Below are 23078 nucleotides of genomic sequence, written 5' to 3' on the forward strand. Positions count from 1 at the left end.
GGTAAGTGGGTCCGTCAAAGATAAACTAAGCTGGACCTTAGTTAAAGCTACGAAAACAGATCTTATTCATTAACCACTGACAGGGGAGAAGCTGAGCTCCATTCGGATCTGTGCAGGGGGACTGGACAGTTTAATGGGAGAACGTAGGAGTCAGGAAAGGGCACTCCGGGGCTCAGGAACCATGGGAGTGAAGAATTACAAAAGGCTGTTTGTGTTATTGTGGCCGGGCCAGCTGTGTGTGCCAGCTGGCAGTGATGGAAATTAGCTTCTGTCCTCCCCCAGAGCCTGGGAGACAGGCCCCATCCTTCCTGATGATGCCATTTCAAAGGACTAGCTCTCAGGCTCTTGAGACAGACACTCCTGGACAGACATGCGTGTACATCTCAAAGGGACAAGGGAAGGAGGTACGACTCTAAGTGTTTTTAACGTAAATGCTCTAAGAAAGTTGGGTGGGGGGGCGGTCAGAGGCCGGTTGTCAGGTGTTGGTAGAAACAAACACTGAACGATTTTGACGGCCTTGAGCTTTTTAGACAGGAACTCAAAGGGTGGCCAGGTGGTCCCAGGGATGCCACTTTGGGCTGCCAGAAGCCATGCTAGGGTTGGTCCAGTCTCTTGGTGCGGGGGTTTGGACGCAGTCACTATGTACCCAACTTCTGTTAGCGTTCTCAGTTTCAAACCCCACCCACCTCCCACCGCACCATCCCCAATGTGGGAGGCACATCAGTAAATATCAGCCTCTGATGCTCATGAACCTACACGATGCAAAAGAGCTCTAAAAATGGACCGTGGCTGACAGCAGGGCAGCCCTGAACCATACCAAGTGGCAGAGCAGGAAGTGGCCTTGGAGGCCACGCTGAGAGGGAGAACAAAGCCACTGAGAAAAAAAAGTAAAGGTAACCAAGAAAAGTTAAGCTGCACACAAAGAGTATGGCCAACAGAGGGCAGCACCTACGTGCAGGATGAAGTCTCCAGGGAGCCCTTGTCCAGTCCGTGCATCGCTGGGGGTGGATGGTCCGGAGGTCAGAGATGGTGGCCCTAGAGCCATAAGCTTGAGCAGGGAGCCACAATAATTCTCCAGACAATACCACAGCCTGGAGGAAACGCCCTTCAGGAATATTTCATAGTGGCAATGGCTGACGAGCATTGAGCCATTACAAGGTGCCAGGCACTGCTTCGGAAACCAAAGGACCATGCCCAAGAGCCCTGCCGTTCTCCACTCTGATCCCAGGCTTCCCGAATCGTCTTCTGGTTCCATCTTCCCGAACTGTTTCCTACCTCAACATCCCTGAGAGATCTAGCACATTCCATTCTGTAACGGATGCCACAGATTCTTGGTGGAGGGAGGGAGGTGCTGCTCCTGCTGGCCATAGGGTGCATGCTCCCTGCAGAAGCCCCCGAAGAGCAGCCCTCGGTTAATTTTGGCTACTTTGAACAGAAATAGGATAGTTGATAATTCTGGAAAAGTGAGGAGCTGGAGGTGAAGTGAGAGGCGTGGCTAATCTTATCTGTGTGCTGGAAGTGACCTTCCGCTGATAAAGCTTTGGGCTTCCGGGAATGAAATCAGCTGGCAGCTACCACAGTTTTGCTTGACTTGTAACACCGGAAGATGAGGGCAGATGATCAGAGTCCTGTGTGCATTTAGGCCACATACTGGGTTAGCAAATCTAAATACGAATCTCTCATTGGGGAAACATTGGTCAAAAGGTAGAGAATTTCAGTTAGACAAGAGGAATAAGCCCAAGAGACCTAGTGTGCAGCCCACAGTGACAAAGTGCTCAACAGTGTGTTGTATGCTTGGAAATCGATAAGAGTAGATTTCACAAAATGAACAGTGAGGTATGCATTTGTTATTAGCTCAATTTAGCCATTTCACAATGTATACACATTTCCAAACATGGTATACACCTACATGTATGCAATTTTTGTCAACTTAAAAATAATTGAAAAAAAAAAAAAAGAATCACTCAAGCCAAACAAAACAACCCATGGAATTCTGGGATGGAAGCCATGTCTATTACAACAGAACCCCCAGGGATGAAGGAGGCTGGGGCTTTAGCCAGCTCTCCAGGTGCCTCCGCCACAGGCAGACCCACACGGGGCCAGAGTTCGGGAATCATGCGCCAGGTGCGGCCTGCAGTGCTACTTGTCAATGTGGAGTGTGGTCTACCTGTAATAGAATAACCTGGAATGCTTGAAAGTACAGGTTCCTGGGTCCCACACTGCACCCTGCAGGTTTAGAGTCTCACACGGGATTCTAGACTTCACATTTTAAACCAGCTCCCAAGGGTTACAGTGCTAACCGAAGCCCTGGAAGACAGGATGTCCAAGCCCCGGCACTGTTGACAATTTGGGCTAGATAATTCTTTGGGTTTTTTTGTGGGGGACGGGGAGCAAGAGAGGGCACTGTTCTGCGCATCCTACGATGCTTAGCAGCACCCCTTCCCTTTACCCACCAGATGCTAGCAGAGCCCTTCTCCCTGCTCCTGGCCATGACAACTATAAATGTCTCCAGCCATTTTGAAATGTTCCCTAGGGAAGCACCCCTACCATTGAAACCACTGCTCTAGAACCTCAACCCCTCAAGGGATTTCCAAACTTAGTTATCACCCCAGACCCTCAGGGAAGGAGGCTGGGGGGCCCTGAGGGGAGCCAGATGCCTTCAGCTGGCTTCCCCAGCAGGACTGGAGCTTCTGACCAGAAGACCACACCCCAGCAACAAGGAAGCCCCCAAGCTGCCAGGGACTACCAGGTATCAGAGCAGGAACTGACCCCAGCACGAGCTGGTCCCTCTGCGAGCTGGTGCTTCCCAGGAGGCCGGGGTCAGGGAGCTCTGGCACTGCCCCGAGCCCAGTGGAACTTGGTGTTCTCCCTGCAGGTGGCTCCCTGAGCAGGGTGGGTGGACATGGTTGGGGTGGATATTCTCAGACCCCTACAGGAACCCCGCCTTGGCTCTCTAACCTCAGGATTAAGGGTCATGATAGCAGCAAGGGTCTTCCTCCCTCCTGAAATGTCAGCATTTCGTCCTCTGACAAAGACCTGGGACACACTGGGGTGGTGACTTCATCTTCCCATTCTGTGTCCCATACAGCAGGAGCCCCAGGCTCTGAATTCCTGCAGATTCTGCAGCATCAATCAGCTGCAATGTCAGGTGCAAAGGCCTTGCCCTTGGCCGGCAGCAATTGATTCAGCAAACATATTTCTCTTTTTTTTCTCTACCCAGCCTCCCAGAAGCAGTTTAACTTCACTTAGCAGCTCAGCTCAGCTTGGAGGTTAAGAGTGCGGAGCCTATACCTGGATCAAATTCCAGCTCTACTGATGATTAGTTGAGTGAAAGTGACAATCTTTCTGAGCCTCGTTTTTATTGATGAATCAGGATAATATTAGTAGCACCTGCCTCATAGGAGTTGTGACTATGAACTGAGATAATCGACTAAAGTGCTTATGTGGTCGATAAATGCTATTAATTTCATTATATTTACATATTAACTATTTAATTCCATGCCACATTTTATTCTGCCAGGATCTCAGCTTCCTTCCCCTTTTCTGTTCCCGTCATGGTCACCACACTGATGCCCTTTGGGGAAGAGAAGGTGGCAAGTGCCCTGCATGCTTTTGTATATGAGGCAGGACCTGACAAATAAGTGCCATGAAAAATACCTAGGGCCTGCTTAGGTATCTGTATTTTTGTGTTTCCTGTCAAATGTCTTTAATGTATAAATGTGGCATCTTCTCAGTAAAAACACAAATGCTTTTGGAGGACGGGGGAGGAAGCGGATACTGGAATTGGCATGCTGTTTCTAAAGCCCTCTGGGAAAAACAAACATGTAAGAAATAACCAAGATATTCCTGGAAAAGCAGAGCATTGAGAGGGACACGGGCACTCCCAGCTACTAAAAAGTCTAAGATAAAGATACCATCTGCAAGGCTACAGAAATGCAAGCAGTGGGGCTGGCACATGAACATACAGATGACTCAAGGGGAGAAAATAAGAGTCCAGAAATAAATTTACAATCAGGAATTAAGAATATGATAAACAGCCAGACACAGTATCTCACACCTGTAATCCCAGCACTTTGGGAGGCCAAGGCGGGTGGATCCCTTGAGCCCAGGAGTTCGAGACCAGGCTGGGCGTCACAGTGAAACCCTGTCTCCACTCAAAATACAAAAATTAGCTGGGTGTGTGTAGAGGTGTGAGCCTGTAGTCCCAGCTACTCAGGAAGGTGAAGTAGGGGAAATACTTAAGCCCAGGAGGTTGAGGCTACAGTGAGCAGAGATTGTGCTCCTGCATTCTGGCCTGGGCGACAGAGCGAGACTGACTGGAAGAAAAAAAAATGAATATGATAAACATAGCAAACCAAATACATAAGGAAGAGATGAGTAGGGCAATTAACAGTGTCCAGAGTCCCAGCAGCAAAACAAATACAAAATGGAAGGAAACTATAAATGTACTAGAAAAAACACTAGAGAATTTTTAAAATTATCATGTAATAGGGAAGGTCTATCTCAGGGGAAGAAAGAAAGAAAGCCAGAGGCTATAAAGATAAAACTTTATACATTTAACTAAATTAAAATTTAATTTTTCTTCAAGGCAAAAACCACACAAGTAGATAAATGAGCAAATGACACAAAAGAATTCACAGAAGACATATAAAAAACTTTTGAGCATGAAGAGATGTTAAACATAATTTAGTCAAGGAAAGCAAATTAAAACAGCAACGTAACCTCCTTATTACCTTATTAACCTTTTTATTACAGAGAGTGAGACTGTGATAACAGACTGGAGGTCTGTGCTGGCCACTGCAGTGCATCTCCCCATGCTCTTGATGCTCCCATACACGCCAGGCGCCTTTCAGCTGCCAGCACTGGCTTCCTTCCTGGGCAGCAGGCTGGACGTACCATCAGGAGTTGGTATATAAACTGGCTCCCAGAGCTGCCTGTAGTGTCGCTGGCTTCCACATGTTCTGGATGGCCTACTGGGCCCAGAGAAGATGAAATGTGAGGAGCACACTAATCACAAAATGACCTGAGCCAAGTTGAGTCAATCCTAGGCTAGACTGGCCAAACCCCATGATATGGTTTGGCTGTGGCCCCACCCAAATCTCAACTTCAATTGTATCTCCCAGAATTCCCCTGTGTTGTGGGAGGGACCAAGGGGAGGTAATTGAATCATGGGGACTAGTCTTTCCCATGCTATTCACGTGATAGTGAATGAGTCTCAAGAGATCTGATAGGTTTATCAGGGGTTTCTGCTTTTGCTTCTTCATTTTTCTCTTGCTGCTGCCATGTAAGAAGTGCCTTTTGCCTCCTGCCGTGATTCTGAGGCCTCCTCAACCTTGTGGAACTGTAAGTCCAGTTAAATCTCTTTTTTCCCTCAGTTTTAGGTGTGTCTTTATCATCACTGTGAAAACAGACTACTATAGCCCAGCTGAAGCAGAGACACACTAGCCAAAATTAAATACCTGTTGTTATAAGTCAGTTTTGGGGTGTTTTGTTATGCAGCATTATTGCAACACATCTGACTGATACAGTGCTGTTACATATAGATCTAGTTCATTAGTGATATACACTTTCTTTTTCTACCCCCCTATTAATGACCCCTGTGTTACTTCCAGATTAACAAATAGTAAGCATCTTTTATATGTCTTTGTGCACATTTGCTGGAATTTCTCTAGGATATATATTTAGGAGTCAAAGATCTTTTAACATTACAAGAGATTGCCAAATTTCTCTCCAAAATGATTGTTTCAGTTTATACTCAACCAACCTTGTGTGAGTTTCTGGACTTCATTTGCTATTCATCTTCTTAAATGTTTTCAGTCAGATGATGTGTGTGAAATGGTAGTTTGTTTTATTTTATTTTATTTTATTTTATTTTTATTTTATTTTATTTTATTTTATTTTGAGCCAGAGTCTTGCTCTGTTGCCAGGCTGGACTGCAGTGGCACAATCTCAGCTCACTGCAACCTCTGCCTCCTGGGTTCAAGCAATTCTTCTGCCTCAGCTTCCTGAGTAGCTGGGACTACAGGTGTGCACCACCATGCCCAGCTAATTTTTTTGTGTGTATTTTTAGTAGAGATGGGGTTTCACCATGTTGGTCAGGATGGTGTCTATCTCCTAACCTCGTGATCCGCCCACCTCAGCCTCCCAAACTGTTGGGATTACAGGCATGAGCCACAGCGCCTGGCTGGCAGTTTAACTTGCATTTCCCTAATGGCTGCTAAGCTTGACTCCACCTGTTTATTGGACATTTCGGTTTCCACTTCTCTAATTTGCCTACTCAGATCATTAGCTTGCTTTTCTATTACTTTTTTTTAGTCTTTTCCCTATTGATTTATATAAGTTCTTTATATATTTTTGGCTACAAGTTCCCCTACTCCTAGTGAATCTAGTGCCAGGAAAAGGGAAGGAAGGAGAAGGTGGGGAGAGAGGGCAAGATCAGACAGCCTCATTTCTTTTTCTGCTCTTCAAAACCATTGTTTAAAAAAAAAAAATGAAAAGCAAACCACAAACTGGAAGAAACTATTTGTAATGCATATATCTTTCAAAAGACTTGTATCTTGAATATATGAAGAACTCATACTTCAACAATATGACAAACCCAAGTTTTAAAAGTGGGCAAATCTGAACCCTTACTTCGAAAGAAGAACTGCAGCCCTACCTTAGATCATGCACAGAAATAAAGTTCAAGAAGGTCAGAGACCTAACCCCAAAGAGCAATATGTCAAAGTGTTTAAAGTAAATCATAAGAGAATGACTTCCTGACATCAGAAAAGGGAATAATTTTCTAAATAAGGCAGGGAAAAGATTGTTGTAGTACCTATTTATGAAAGATTGCCATCCAGATTATATAAACAACACTGACAAATTAATTTGAAAAATTGGCATGTATATTCCCAGCAACTCACAAGGAGCGAAACTTGAGTGGCCAATCAGTAGGTGAAAAATATACTTAGCCCCATTAGTAATTAGGGAAATGCACATTAAAGTCACAATGAGACATCATTTCACACTCATTAGATGGGCAAGTTATGTCTGCTAGCACAAAAGGCTGGGGAGGATGGGGGAAATGTAAGTAGGGGTGCAAATGGAGTCAACCAGTTTGGAAAAATAATTTAGCAACACCTCGCCAAGATGAACACCTCAGACTCAAAGACAAGCAGCTTCACTTCTAGGTGTCTATCCTAGAAAATTTCTTGTATATATGTGTGATGAGACATAGACAATGATATTTGTGTAGCAAAAAAAAAAAAAAAAAGAAAACAATTGAATGGCTCCTTCATAGGGAGATGGATAACAAACAGTGGTTTATTCATACAAGGGAGTATTATACTATAAGATGATTAAAATGATGAACTGGAACTACTTATGTCAACATAGGGAAAACTAAAAGTATAATGCTTAGCTTTTTTAAAAAGCAGTTATAAAATGATATATAGATTGTTTCATATGTGTGTATTTCTAACCCTTATTACTGTCACTGGAGAGTCAAACTCTGTAAAACATTTGAAAAGATTTAGTCTGAGTCAAGTATGAGTGACCATGGCCCATGACACAGCCATCAGGAGACCCTAAGATCATGTGGGTGGGGCACAGCCTAGTTTTATACATTTTAGGGAGACATGAAATATCAAATACATGTAAGATGTACATTGATTTGGTTCATGTCAGGCCTCTGAGCCGAAGCTCACCCATTGCAACTTCTGTGACCTGCACATATACATCCAGATGGCCTGCAGGAGCCAAGAAGTCCGGGGCAGCCAAAAAACCACAAAAGAAGTAAAACAGCCAGTTCCTGCCTTAACTGATTAACCAACATTACAGCATTTCACCACTGTGACTTGTCCCTGCCCTACATTAACTGATCAACCGACCTTGTGAAATTCTTCTGGACAATAAGTCTTTTTTTTTTTTTGAGACGGAGTCTCGCTCTGTCACCCAGGCTGGAGTGCAGTGGCCAGATCTCAGCTCACTGCAAGCTCCGCCTCCTGGGTTTACGCCATTCTCCTGCCTCAGCCTCCCGAGTAGCTGGGACTACAGGCGCCCGCCACCTCGCCGGGCTAGTTTTTTGTATTTTTTAGTAGAGACGGGGTTTCACCGTGTTAGCCAGGATGGTCTCGATCTCCTGACCTCGTGATCTGCCCATCTCGGCCTCCCAAAGTGCTGGGATTACAGACAATAAGTCTTATAATCTCCCCACCATGTACCTTGCACCCCCCTCCTCTGCTAACAATAAATAACCACCTTTTACTGTAATTTTCCATTACCTACCCAACTCCTATAAAGCAACCCCTTCCCCATCTTGCTTCGCTGACTCCTTTTTCAGACTCAGTCTGCCTGCACCCAGGTGATCAAAAAGCTTTATTGCTCACACAAAGCCTGTTAGGTGGTCTCTTCACACAGAGGCACTTGACATTTGGTGCCGTGACTCAGATCGGGGGACCTCCCTCCAGAGATCAATCCCCCGTCCTCCCGCTTTTTGTTCCATGAGAAAATCTACTTACAACCTTGGGTCCTCAGACCGGCCCAGACAAAACACCTCACCAATTTTAAATTGGGTAAGTGGCCTCTTTTTATTCTCTTCTCCAACCTCTCTCACTATCCCTCAACCTCCTTCTCCTTTCAATTTCCACGTCACCCTTCGATCTCTCCCTTCCCTTCATTTCCTTTCCCTTTCTGGTAGAGACAGAAAAGACACGTTTTATCTGTGGACCCCAAACTCCAGTGCCAGTCACGGACTCAGGAAGACAGTCTTCCCTTGGTGTCTAATCATTGTGGATTATTCACCCGCATTCCAGAGGCGTTTAATCACTGTGGGGACACATGCCTTGATCCTCCATCTTGGTGGCAAGTACCACCTCCCCTGGGTGACAAGTACCATCCCCCCTCTCTCTGTGTCTCTACCCCCTCTTTTCTCTAAACTTACCTTTTAACTATGGACAACCTTCCAGCCTCCATTCCTCCTTCTTTCCCCTTAGCCTCTGTTCTTAAAAACTTAAAACCTCTTAACCTCTCACCTGACCTAAAACCTAAGAGTCTTATTTTCTTCTGCAACTCTGCTTGGCCCCAATACAAACTCGACAATGGTTCCAATGGCCAGAAAATGGCACTTTCGATTTCTCCATCCTACAAGACCTGGATAAATTTTGTCAAAAAATGGGCAAATGGTCTGAGGTGCCTGACATCCAGGCATTTTTTACACTTCGTTCCCTCCCTAGCCTCTGCTCCCAATGCGATTCATCCCAAATCTTTCTTCTTTCTCTCCTGTCCGTTTCTTCAGTCTCTATTGCAACCTCAGAGTCCTCTGAATCCTCCTTTTCTGCAGACCCCTCTGACCTCTCTCCCCCTCCCCAGGTCACTCCTCGACAGGCTGGATCAAGTCCCAATTCTTCCTCAGCCTCCGCTCCCGCACCTTATAATTCTTCTATCACCTCCCCTCCTCACACTCAGTCTGGCTTACAGTTTCATTCCACAACTAGCTCTCTCCCACCTGCCCAACAGTTTCCTCTTAAGAGAGGTGGCTGGAGCTGAGGGCATAGTAAGGGTTCGTGTACCTTCTTCTCTATCAGACCCTTCCCACATCAGTCAGCATCTGGGCTCTTTCTCATCAGACCCCACTAAATATATACAGGAATTCCCGTATTTGACTCAGTCCTGCAATTTAACGTGGAATGACTTAAATGTCATCCTGATCCCTCCCCTCTCCCCAGATGAGTGGGAAAGAGTTTATGCCCTAGCCCACTCTCATGCTGACACCTGCCGGCATTATGTGCCAGATATCCAAGAAGGCATCAGGGCAGTTCCCCGAGATGATCCCCGATGGGAATACCAGACAGGCTCCCCAGGTATAGCTAGGCGAGATTACATGGTCTCTTGCCTAGTTGAAGGGCTAAAAAAGGCAGCATACAATGCTGTTAGTGATGGCAAGCTTAAAGAAGCCACCCAAGGTAAAGACAAAAACCCAGCCCAGTTCTTGGCCCGCTTGGCAGCTACCCTTAGATGCTTTACAGCCCTAGACCCTGAAGGGTCAGAAGGCTGTCTTATTCTCAACATGCATTTTATCACCCAGTCAGCTCCTGACATTAGAAAAAGGCTTCAAAAATTGGAATCTGGCCCTCAAACCCCACAACAGGAATTAATCAACTTTGTCTTCAAGGTGTTCAACAATAAAGACGCAGCCAAGCGGCAATGTATTTCAGAGCTGCAACTGCTTGCCTCTGTTGTAAGAGAAACCCCAGCCATGCCTTCAGCACATACAAACTTCAGAACAACTAAACGACAGCCTCCAGCTACTCCTTTAAGCCTTCCTCATGGACCTGGCTTCAAGTGTCGCAAAACTGGCCACTGGGCCAAGAAATGCCTGCAGCCCAGAATTCCTCCGAAGCTGTGTCCCACCTGTGCGGGATCCCACTGGAAATCAGACTGTCCAACTAATATCACAGCCACTTCTAGGGCTATGGATCAAAGCTCTCTGGCTCAAAGCTCTCTGGCTGCCTCCTTCCCAGATCTCGGCTTAGCGACTGAAGACTGATGCTGCCCGATTGCCTCAGAAAGCCCTCTGGACCATCACAGATGCCGAGCTTCAGGTAACTTTGACAATGGAGGGTAAGTCCATCCCCTTTTTAATAGATACGGGGGTTACCCACTCCACATTACCTTCTTTTCAAGGGCCTGTTTCCCTTGCCCCCATAACTGTTATGGGTATTGACGGCCAACCTTCTAAACTCTTAAAACTCCCCCACTCTGGTGCCAACTTAGACAACATTCTTTTATGCACTCTTTTTTAGTTAGCCCCACCTGCCCAGTTCCCTTATTAGGCCAAGACATTTTAACTAAATTATCTGCTTCCCTGACTATTCCTGGGCTACAGCCACACCTCATTGCTGTCCTTTTGCCCAATTCAAGGCGTCTTTCACATCCTCCCTTTGTGTCTCCCCACCTTAATCCACAAGTATGGGACACCTCTACTCCTTCTCTGGCAACCAACCATGCACCCCTTACCATTCCATTAAAACCTAATCACCCTTACCCTGCTCAACACCAGTATCCCATCCCACAGCAAGATTTAAAGGGATGAAGCCTATTATTACTTGCCTGTTACAGCATGGCCTTTTAAAGCCTACAGACTCTCCTTACAATTCCCCTATCCTACCCGTTCAGAAGCTGGCTAATTCAAGACCTTTGCCTTTAAAGCCTACAAATTCTCCTTACAACTCCCGTATCCTACCCATCCAGAAACCGAACAAGTCCTACCAGCTAGTCCAAGACCTTTGCCTCATAAATCAAATTGTCCTTCCCATCCATCCTGTTGTGCCAAACCCCTATACTCTCCTCTCCTCAATACCCACTTCCACAACTTATTATTCTGTTATCGACCTCAAAGATGCCTTCTTTACCATCCCCTTGCATCCCTCCTCCCAACTTCTTTTCGCCTTTACTTGAACTGACCCTGACACCCACCAGTCCCAGCAACTCACCTGGACTGTCCTATCCCAAGGCTTCAGAGACAGCCCACACTACTTTGGTCAGGCCCTCTCTCATGACTTCCTTTCTTTCCGCCTGTCTGCCTCCCACCTTATTCAATATGTTGATGACTTTCTTCTTTGCAGCCCCTCTTACCAATCTTCCCAGCAGAACACTATCCTACTTCTTCAACATCTCTACTCAAAAGGGTACCGAGTATCCCCTTCTAAGGCTCAAATTTCTTCCCCTAGTGTTACATATCTCAGCATAATCTTCCATCAACATACACATGCTCTTCCTGCAGACCGTATTCAGTTAATCTCCCAGACCCCTATCCTGACCACCAAACAACAACTCCTTTCCTTCTTAGGCATTGTTGGATACTTCCAACTCTGGGTACCAGGCTTGGCCATTCTAACCAAACCGCTTAACTGATCCCATAGACCCTAAGTCCTTTCCCCATTCTTCTTTTCATTCTCTCAAAAAGGCCCTAGAAACAGCTCCCACACTGGCACTCCCTGACTCATCTCAACCTTTTTCCTTACACACAGCTGAAATACAAGGCTGTGCTGCTGGAGTTCTCACACAGGAGCCAGGCCCACGACCTATAGCCTTTCTATCCAAACAACTTGACCTCACAGTTCTCGGCTGGCCCTCATGTCCACATGTGGTGGCAGCCACTGCTTTAATACTTCTAGAGGCCCTCAAAATCACAAGCTATGCTCCACTTACCCTCTACAGTTCTCACAACCTTCAAGCATTAATATCCGCCTCACACCTTTCACACTTACTGTCTGCCCCTCGACTCCTCCAGCTCTATTCACTCTTTATTGAAACCCCAACAGTAACTATTGCCCATGGGCCTGATTTCAACCCAGCTTCTCACTTAGCACCCAGCACAAGTCCTGAGCCACACGACTGTATCTCCCTGATATACATAGCATCTTCCCCCTTTCCTCATATTTCTATTTTTCCAATCCCAAACCCAGACCACACTTGGTTTATTGATGGCAGTTCCTCTAAACCCAGCCAAATCTCACCAGTTAAAGCTGGTTATGCTGTCATGTCCCATACTTCTATTATCAAGGCTGCTGCACTTCCTCCCTCCACTATTTCCCAACAAGCTGAACTGATTGCTTTAACCTATGCACTCTCTTTCACCAAAGGAATGAACATTAACATTCACATTGACTCCAAATATGCTTTCCACATCCTCCATAACCATGCTGCCTTTTGGACCAAAAGAGGTTTTCTCACCACACAAGGTTCTTCCATTATCAATGCCTCTCTAATAAAGGCCCTCCTTAAGGCTGCTCTCTTGCCAGCCAAGGCTGGAGTCATTCACTGTAAAGGACACCAGAAACCAACTGATCTTATTGCTAAAGAAAATGCTTACGCCAACAAAACAGCCAAGGAAATAACCAATGCCTCCACACCCGCTAATATTCCAGCCCCCACTCCAGAAGGCCAGTATTTTTCTTTCTCCTTTATCACTCTCACCTACTCTTCTTCTAAAAACCTGTTCTACCAGTCTTTTCCAACTCAGGGCAAGTGGTTCTTAGATCATGGAAAATTCATTCTTCCATAGCTTAATCCAGGAGACAAAGATTATTTTACTTATCATCTCTCCTGCATAGGCTCTGCAATAAAAGCTATTGAACTTCTCCATTCAGACCGCTGCTCATACCTATGGGAAAAGGGTAATATAATAGATCATTGGCTTAACAACAGGGAATCCCACTCATATGACAGAAAATGGGGACAAAAAGCTTTGGTACATAAAACATTATTCTTTCCCTGGCCTAAAAACTCATCACCACCTACATTAAAGCTAATATGCCTGATAACTATTTTTAGAGAACTTATTTTATTAGGGCAACTCCAAGCTCAAAAATGTGCTAACTGGCACCTTGTAGCTACATAGAAATGCACCCTAGACCCGAAACTTATTGGACTAACTCATTATAAAATTTTCTTTAAGGTGTCCACACAGTCCCTGGTCATGCTTGAAGCAGTCCTGAGAAACATCACCCCTACCCCAATAATCCCCAGAAAAAAAATGATATTTTCTTTATCTTTTCTTATAACTTTATATTTTATACATAAAAAGACAGGAATGTCAGGCCTCTGAGCCGAAGCTCAGCCATTGTAACCCCTGTGACCTGCACATATATGTCCAGATGGCCTGCAGGAGCTAAGTCTGGAGTAGCTGAAAAACCACAAAAGAAGTGAAACAGCCAGCTCCTGCCTTAACAGATTGACCAAACTTAAGACATTCCACCATTATGACTTGTTCTGGCCCTGCCCCAATTGATCAATTGACCTTGTGACATTCTTCTGGATGATGAATCTTATGATCTTCCGACCAGGCACCTTGTAACCCCCTCCTCTGCTAACGATAGAAAACTACCTTTAACTGTAACTTTCCACTGCCTACCCAAGTCCTATAAAGCTGCCTCTCTCCCACCTCCCTTCGCTGACTCTCTTTTCAGACTCAGCCCACTTGCACCCAAGTGAATAGACAGACTTGCTGCTCATACAAAGCCTGTTTAGGTGGTCTTCTCTACGGACACATGTGACAGTTCAGAAAGGTGGGACAACTTGAAATGGGGTGGGCTGGGTGGGGTGGGTAAGGGTGTTCCAGGTGATAGGTAGATTTTAAAGTTTCTCGTTGGCAATCGGTTGAAAGGGTCAAGTTATTATCCAAAGACCTGGAATCAATAGAGAGAAATGTCTGTGTTATGATAAGGGATTGTGGAGACCAGGGTTTTATCATGCAGATGAAGCCTCCAGGTAGCAGGCTTCACAGAATAGATTGTAAATGTTTCTTATCAGACTTAAGGTCTATGTTGATGTTAATTCCGATTAGCTCTTCCTGAAATCCAAAAGGGAGGCGGATACAGTGAGGCATATCCAACCCTCCCTTCCCATCATGGCCTGAACCAGTGTTTCAGGTTAACTTTGGAATGCCCTGGCCAAGAGGAGGTGTGCATTCAGATGGTTCGAGGGCCTTAGAATTTTATTTTTGGTTTACATTACCTAGAAAGAGAGAAAGAGAGAGAGAGAGTGAGTGTGTGTGTGTGTTGTTATGGATACACACATACTGGATTATTTGACAGACACTGGAAGGGCTCACTGAGCCTTCTTGGCAGCTCCCTGGGGACCTGCCTGGAGCCTGGAAAGCTAAAAACAACATTTCCCAGAAACCTGCGGAGCCAGCTTTTGCAAGGCACTTGGGGATTGTGAAGAAGATGCACCTGGGTAAGTGTTAGTGGCAGAAATGAGCAACTCGAGGCAGAGGCCATGGACAGGATGGAGCTCTTCTGGCAAGCACAGTACTGGAGCCATACGGCCCCTCTAGGGCAAGTGAGGTTCTGCATGTAGTCTAGTCCCCAGGTCACTCATGCTAAGCTGTGGTGGTAGGGGTGGTGGCAGCTTGCTCATGTGGCACTGTGGCTGTATGCATGCCTCCTAGGGTAAGTGGCAGCAGTGTTAGCTCCATCACTGTGGCAGGAGCCAAAGGTATCTGGGGTCAGTGACTTTATGTGACCAGTTTTATGGAATAGTTGTCAGCCTTGTTCCTGGATTTAACCTAGAAGCCCTTCCTTTAGCCCTGCCAAGGATTCTTGAACTATTAATACACCTTAGAAAATGCATTTTTCCTTAAACTATTAATAGGTAGAGTTATGTCTATTGTTTACACCAAAGAACCCTGACTTATAGAAGAGAGTGATCAGCCTCTACCTCAGGGTACTGATTGGCTCAGAAGAAGGAAATAGGGAAAGAAAATAGGGTGGGGGCGATGGAGCTTTGGGTATGTCACAATTTTTTCTTTGAAAAAGACAGGGAGATGTCTGAAGCAAATGTGGCAAACATATAGTTACTCTTTGAGGTGTTTTTTGTGGGCATCTGAAACAATATTTTTTGTGCTTTTCTAGATGTTTAAAATGTTTTATTATTTAAAAACAATGTTTAAGGCTGGGCTTGGTGGCTCATGCCTGTAATCCCAGCACTTGGGAAGGCTAAGGTGGGTGGATCCCTTGAGCCCAAGACCAGCCTGAGCAACATGGCAAAATCCCATCTCTACAAAAACAAACAAACAAACAAACAAAAAAACGAAAGTTAGTTGGGCACAGTGGCACACACCTGTAGTCCCAGCTACTCGCAAGGCTGAGGTGAGCAGCTCGCTCGTACCCAGGAGGTCGAAGCTGCAGTGAACTGTGATCACGCTACTGCACTCCAGCCAGGGTGACAAAGCAAGACCTTGTTTCAACATAATAATAATATTATTATTAAAAATAATATTTATTATTTAGTATTATATATATTTATTATTTTTTTAAAAATATATACAAGTGATGAAGTAGGCAAAGATGTTCTAAAAGGACACGAAAAGCAATGACTATAAAAGACTGACAAACTGAACTTCATTAAAATCAAAATTCATTAAAACTGAACGTCATCATGATAAACTTCTGTCCTGCTAACACATGATGAAGGCAGAAATGGCAAGCTACAGCTGGGGAGGATCTTTACGATCCATACACCTGGCAGAGGATATGCAGCCGAAGATGCTAGCAACGCCTACAAATCAGTCAGGAAAAGACAACCCAATACTGAACAGCACTTCCAAAGTGGATATGCACATAGCCAAAAAATACAGAAAAGACGCTCAGGATGGAAGGAGTAAAAAATTATAAGGAAAATATGTTGTACGTTTTATATACTAATTCGTTATTAGCATTCAACATATTTTACTGCAGTTTTTGATTAGGAAGGACATTCCTATGAAATAAAATTCAAAAGGTACAAATTAGCTCACAGTGAAAATGCCCTCTTTGCCCCCTCAACAACACAGTTGCCCTCCCTGGGTCATTGTTACAAGTTCTTGTATGTCTTTTCCAGAGAGACTGTAGCATGTAGAAGTAAACATATACATGCTTATGTATATTCATACATGCATGTATTCTCCCCTTTTTAAAACACAGACACAAACACTCCCAAGACTATACTCTTTTTTTTTTTTCACTTAACGACGTATCCTGAAAAGTCAGTCCATATCAGTACACAGTTTCATTATTTTTAAAAATGAATGCATAGGCCGGGCGCGGTGGCTCACGCCTGTAATCCCAGCACTTTGGGAGGCTGAGGTGGGTGGATCACCTGAGGTCAGGAGTTCGAGACCAGCCTGACCAACATGGAGAAACCCCGTCTCTACTAAAAATACAAAATTAGCTGGGCATGGTGGCACATACCTGTAATCTCAGCTACTCAGGAGGCTGAGGCAGGAGAATCCCTTGAACCCAGGAGGTGGAGGTTGCAGTGAGCCGAGATCACACCACTGCACTTCAGCCTGGGCAACAAGAGTGAAACTCTGTCTCAAAAAACAAACAACAAAAATGAATGCCTAATATTCCATCATGTGGATGTACCATGCTTTCTTTATGCAATACACTGGGCCTGTTTTTAGACTTTTTATTCCATTCCATTAATCTGGCTGTCAATACATTGCACAAATACATAGTGTTTCAACTGTAGTAGCTTTAAATATATGTTGATATGTGTCAGGGCTTGTTCCTACCAACCCCCAGCCATCGCTATTCTTTATCTGAATTTTTCTAGCTATTCTTGTTTATTTTTCCATCTGAGCTCTAGAATCTGGTTCTTTTTTTTTTTTTTTTTTTTTTTCTTGAGGCAGAGTCTCACTCTGTTGCCAGGCTGGAGTGCAGTGGCTCGATCTCAGCTCACTGCAACCTCCGTCTCCTGGGTTCAAGTGATTCTCCTGCCTCAGCCTCCCGAGTAGCTGGGACTACAGGTGTGTGCCATCATGCCCAGCTAATTTTTGTATTTTTAGTAGAGAAGGGGTTTCACCATGTTGGCCAGGATGGTCTCTATCTCTTGACCTCGTGATCCACCCGCTTCAACCTCCCAAAGTGCTGGGATTACAGGCATAAGACACCATGCCTGGCTGAGAATCTGGTTCTTAAAAGTTCCTGTTGGAATTTTTCCTGGGATTACGTAGCCTATTTTAGGGAGAACAGATATCTTTTAGATATTTAGTCCTCCTGCCCCTGAACGTGATACATTTTTCCATTTATTCAGGTCTTCTTTTTGTTGTCTTTAGTGATGCTTAAAAGTTTGGGTTTTTTCACATAGATTTTGTGCATTTTCTGCTAAGCTTTTTCCTTGATGCTTAATCTTTTTTATTGTTAGTAAACAGCTGGAGTCTTTCCTTCCTTCTTTATTTATTTAATGAATTTCCTTCTGTTGTGCAATGGCACGGTCTCAGCTCACTGCAACCTCTGCCTTCTGGCAGTGATTCTCGTGTCTCAGCCTCCCAAGTAGCTAGGATTACAGGCGTGCACCATCATGCCTGGCTAAGTTTTTGTATTTTTAGTAGAGACAGGGTTTCTCCATGTTGGCCAGGCTGGTCTCGAACTTATGGGCTCAAGTGATCTGCCTGCCTTGGCAGCCTCCCAAAGTGCTGGGATTACAGGTGTAGGCCACTGTGTCTGGCCTTCCTTTACATTTTCTAACTGGTTGTTGTTTGCATAGATGATGGCTTTCGATTTCTATTTATCGATATTAAAGCCAGACACCTTACTGAATTATTTTATTAGCTCTAGTAATTTTTGTCAGTTAATTATCTTGTGTTTCTCATTTATGCAATCAAGTCACTTGAAATGGTGATAATTTTACCTCTTATCTTCCAGTTAATAAGCCTCTAATTTCTCTCTCTTAACTACTGGTGTTGACTAAAACCACCAGAACAATGTTAAATGATAATAGTAATAGTATATGTGATTCTCTTATTCTTGAATTCAACAGGAATACATTTCATGTTTTCCATGTAAGCATTATACTACCTTTAAGGTTGAGGTGGATGTATTTGATCATGCTAAGAAAACAGGCATCTATTTCTATTTCACTACAATCGAGTTATTATCCAGATGGATATTGAGTGTTGTTGAATCCATTTCAGTAGCTGAGGAAATGGATTATGACTTTTCTCTATAAATCTATGACCACCAAGAATACATCTGCAGTTGAATGGGGTTGGGTTTATTGGCTCCTTGCAAGGAGGAAGAAAGTAAACCAAGAGGAACAATGGGGTGTCTCACAAGAGGGTGTTAAAAAGGACTTTCTATAGGACAGAGCTTGTTTTAGTAGATTTGGGGGAGGGTGCGAGAAAATGGGGATTTCCTCTCAATGGGATGATGTCGGGAAGTAGGGGCAATTCTATAATTGTGTATTTTTTAGATAATTCTTATGGAGAAGATGAGAAGAATGGAGTGAGGCTAAAGCTATGATGGTGAAAAGCAGTAGTCATTTGTATCAGCCAGGATAGGGAGGTCTCCTGTGGTTGGGATAATGTTCTTGTTTTGTCTGTGCTCAGAGATCATTATGGAGTGGTCTTATCTCTGCCAAAAGACACCAGGGATTTCTGGAAGCACCACAAGCTAAGACAAAGACACGGAACGGATTCTTTCCTGGAACTTTCAGAGAGAGTACAACACCTTGATTTCAGACTTCTACCCTCCAGAACCAAGAGACAATACCTTTCTGTTTTTTAGGCTATCCCGTTTGTGGTATTTTCTTACTGTAGTCCTGGAAAACTAATAAAGATGCCAACTTTAAAATGTACAGAGTTGCCAGGTGTGGTGGCTCATACCTGTAATCCCAGCACTTTAGGAGGCTGAGGCAGGCGGATCACGAGGTCAGGAGTTCACGACCAGCCTGGCCAATATGGTGAAACCCCGCCTGTACGAAAAATACGAAAATTAGCCAGATGTGGTGGCACGGAGCTGTAGTCCCAGCTACTCAGGAGGCTAAGGCAGAAGAATCGCTTGAACCCGGGGAGCCAAGATCGCACCACTGCACTCCAGCCTGGGTGACAGAATGAGACTCTATCTCAACAACAACAACAACAACAAAACAAACAAACAAAAAAATGTACAGAGTTTTTCAAGATTCTTCTAGGGGACCTGTGAGCCCAAAAGTTTGCTTTAGATCAGTGTTTTTCAAAAGCTTACATATACCGTGTGATTCTGATGCATTTCACTCCCTTAGGGGTTTATTTTAAAAGTCATTTTCTGGGCTCGTTCCAGACCCACAGAATGGGTGTGGACCCTGTATTCTGCATTTTCAAACAAGTTTCCCAGGTCCTTCTACATCCTAAACCACTGTTGAAGTAGGTAGATACCTGGGCTGTAGACAAAAATTTGAATTTAATCTTCACCTGGTCTATTACTGAGCAAGTAAGAGTTAAAGTATACACTCTACTGGGAAAATCCCCAGTTCCAAGTTGAGTGACTCTGACACGTATTCACTGCACAGCATTTGTAAAATTGGGGGTGTGGAACAGATTTTTTTTTTTTTTTTTTTTTTTTTGAGACAGAGTCTTGCTCTGTTGCCCAGGCAGGATGGAGTCCAATGACGTGATCTCGGCTCACCACAAGCTCCGCCTCCTGGGTTCAAGTGATTCTCCTGCCTTGGCCTCCCGAATAGCTGGGATTACAGGCATGCGCCACCATGCCTAGCTAATTTTGTATTTTTAGTAGAAACGGGGTTTCTCCCTGTTTCTCAGTCTGGTCTCGAACTCCCGACCTCATGTGATTCACCTGCCTCGGCCTCCCAAAGTGCTGGGATTACAGGCATGAGCCACCACCCCTGGCCCAGAACAGACTTCTTAAGAGTCTGTCTAGCTCTGCCATTCCACAAGGCTATGAAATGGTCCAGGAAGAGTTAGGGCAGGCTAGCAAATTCAGGTGCCTTTGCCTTTGGGAAGATGGAGGCAAAGCACTTTGTCCATCCAATTACTTTATATTTATTTATTGTTTGTTTGTTCGCCCTGACTCCAGTCTTGACAATTACTCTACATTTTAAAACACTGTTGGGACTAACCCCACCAGCCTCTCCCCTGACCCGAGACAGAGTTAGCAGCTAATGTAGCTACTTCCCACTTTCTGTTACCCCTGCAAACGGGGCAAACAAGGGTGCTGTATCTGGAAGCTCTAGAGGCAGGAGCCAGTCCTATTTATCCTTTTGTAAAACACTTACCAAAACCAGATGATTTTAGGTCCTCCCTCCTGAAACTCGGCTTGGCTGCAGTGAAAAGTTTTGCACCTACAGGAAGATCAGCATTTCCTTCCATTCTTCCTCTCCCAATCCATCCCTGACTGGTCTTTTGCCCTCTTTTGAGTAAGAAATGCCTTGTTTTAGAGTGTTTCTGGATTAACGCTAGAAAGGGACCAGCTCTGAGCCCATAGTATGGATCCCATGTAACAGTACTCTTACCAGAAAAGGGGTTTCATCCCAGACCCCAAGGGCAGGTTCTTAGATCTTGCACAGGAAAGAATTTAGGGTGAGTCGCAGAGTACAGTAAAGTTAAAATGGTTTATTAGAAACTAATCTCCTAGAGTAGGGTGTCCTCAGGAAGCAAGAGGAGGAATGCCCTACCTCAAATGTAATGCTTCCTTGTGTAGGATATTAGAGCTAAGAATAGTGTATTTTATTATAAAGGCTTGTGATCGGCTTGTGACAGACTATTTGTATTGTTATTCTCTTGTGCAATTAATTTCAGCAAACATTTATGAGTGGACTATTATCTTTAGAGCAAAACATAGTTTAAATTAAGAATGCCTTTTTCCAGGCTGGTTGTCATGGCTCACGCCTGTAATCCCAGCACTTTGGGAGGCTGAGGCGGGTGGATCACTTGAGGTCAGGAGTTCAAGACCAGCCTGGCCAATATGGCAAAACCCCGTCTCTACTAAAAATATAAAAATTAGCCAGGTAAAGTGGTGCATACCTGTAATTCCAGCTACTTCGGAGGCTGAAGCAGGAGAATCACTTGAACCCGGGAGGCAGAGATTGCAGTGAGCTGAGATGGTGGCACTGCACTCCAGCCTGGGCAACAGAGTGAGACTCCAAAACAAAACAAGAATGCCTTTTTCCATTAACTTGTTTCCTCAACAATAAACATCTTGTGATCAAGAGAGCTAACTTCCTGGGAATGCAACCCAGCAGGTCTTGCCTTCCCCAACCTTTATTTAGGATAGAGTCACTCTGGTTAGGACGCCTCTGACAATACAACCCAAATCATAGGTGGCTCATGAAAAGAACTCACTCCTTGGCTAAACTTGAGTCAGTCTCCTCTCAGTCCTCTTTTTGAATAGGCCCTGACCCTGGGCTGGCCCTTAGCTCACTTAGTTCAGTTTTAGCAAGAATCCTGCTGAGTCAGTTCAGCAAAAATCCCCTACCCTTGGTATCTGATCACCTTGGCTTGCATTCAGCAAAAAATCTCCCTAGCCGTTGTGTGTCCTCTCAGTAATTTTCCATCTGCTGACCTCCACCCTGTTGCTTAACTATAAATCTCCACCTGTCCTTGTATTTGATGTTAAGCCTGATCTTTTTGCCCCTACTGCATAGCCCCTATTGCAGCTGTTCTTGAATAAAGTCTCTCATCTTAACAATTGTTTGAATAATTTTTCTTTTAGTCCCATTTCCTACTGTAACACGCTGTGTGAGTCTCAATTTTCTCATCTGTATGATGGAGAAACTAATACTTCCATCTCTGAGGCATAGAGAAGATCAAGTGAGATTAAAAATAACTTGGGTATGGCTGGGCAGGGTGGCGCACACCTGTAATCCCGGCACTTTGGGAGGCCAAGGCGGGCAGATCACTTGAGGTCAGGAGTTCAAGACCACCCTGGCCAATATGGTGAAACCCCATCTCTACTAAAAATACAAAAATTAGCCAGGTGTGATAGTTCATGCCTGTAGTCTTAGCTACTTGGGAGGCTGAGGCAGGAGAATCGCTTGGACCCAGGAGGTGGAGGTTGCAGTGAGCTGAGATCACACCACTGCACTCCAGCCTGGGCAAGAGAGTGAGACTCCATCTCAAAAAAAATAAAAATAAAAATAAATAACTTGGATAAAGTGTAAAGATAAAAATCACTATTCTTGGGCAGGGGTCCCAGCTGTAGCCCAAGCTGGAGAACTAGACTGGCTTGGCGTTAATTTGCTTGGGACAGGAGGAGGGTCATCTGAAAGAGATGGGAAAAGCTAAGGTTGCGCCTGGGAAGACTAGGGAAGCCTGCCCCCAGGACAGCCCCTTGAATATGTCCAACTCAGGAGGTGGAAAGAAATTCAAGGTAGCCAGGGAGACAAAAGTTGTTCATTTGGTGCACATGTGGAACCAACATGGGACAAAGAGGCATTTTGCGCTCGCCCAGGGAACGTGACTTCTTTGGCTCCCGCACAATTTGTAGCCTGCGGGAGTGGCAGAGCACCCGAGTGGATGCAGGCCCAGACGTTCTCTGGGTTGGGTGTTTAGGACTTCTGGGAGTCATCAGGCAGCAGGTATTTGCCCCAGTGTCAGAGGTGTTTAAACCAGAATTACTCCATCTTGAATAAGGGCTGAGTAAAATGAGGCTGAGCCCAACTGGGCTGCATTCATAGGAGGTTAGGCATTCTAAGTCACAGGATGAGATAGAAGGTTGGCACAAGATACAGGTCATAAAGACCTTGCTGATAACACAGGTTGCAGTAAAGAAGCCCGCTAAACCCCACCAAAACCAAGGTGGCAATGGGAGGGACCTCTGGTGGTCCTCACTGCT

General features: G+C 44.8%; 2 long non-coding RNA genes across 8 annotated transcripts in view; one reads left to right on the plus strand and one right to left on the minus strand.

Moving 5' to 3' along the window:
* LOC119621553 (uncharacterized) lies at positions 1–19104 on the plus strand. 5 transcript variants are annotated; one of them, XR_012090467.1, is made up of 5 exons: positions 1–404; positions 10154–10602; positions 13953–14051; positions 14580–14721; positions 18857–19104. It is a non-coding gene; the product is annotated as an uncharacterized lncRNA (long non-coding RNA). The 5 variants fall into 5 exon arrangements; XR_012090465.1 differs by lacking the exon at positions 1–404 and adding an exon at positions 4980–5343; XR_005238109.2 differs by lacking the exon at positions 1–404 and having other exon boundaries at positions 4980–10602.
* Positions 4548–23078, minus strand: part of LOC103227208 (uncharacterized) — a 19642-nt gene continuing 1111 nt past the window's right edge. For 2 of the 3 annotated variants that reach the window (XR_012090470.1, XR_012090469.1), the window contains exons 2-3: positions 16716–19221; positions 14718–15723 (exon numbers count right to left, since the gene is read on the minus strand). This is a non-coding gene — a long non-coding RNA (uncharacterized lncRNA). Of the gene's footprint in view, positions 4974–14717; positions 15724–16715; positions 19222–23078 lie in introns of those variants that run through there. The other variant, XR_012090471.1, reaches the window with a different exon arrangement.

Source organism: Chlorocebus sabaeus, chromosome 21, assembly GCF_047675955.1.
Source record: "Chlorocebus sabaeus isolate Y175 chromosome 21, mChlSab1.0.hap1, whole genome shotgun sequence".
Lineage (NCBI taxonomy): Eukaryota > Metazoa > Chordata > Mammalia > Primates > Cercopithecidae > Chlorocebus > Chlorocebus sabaeus.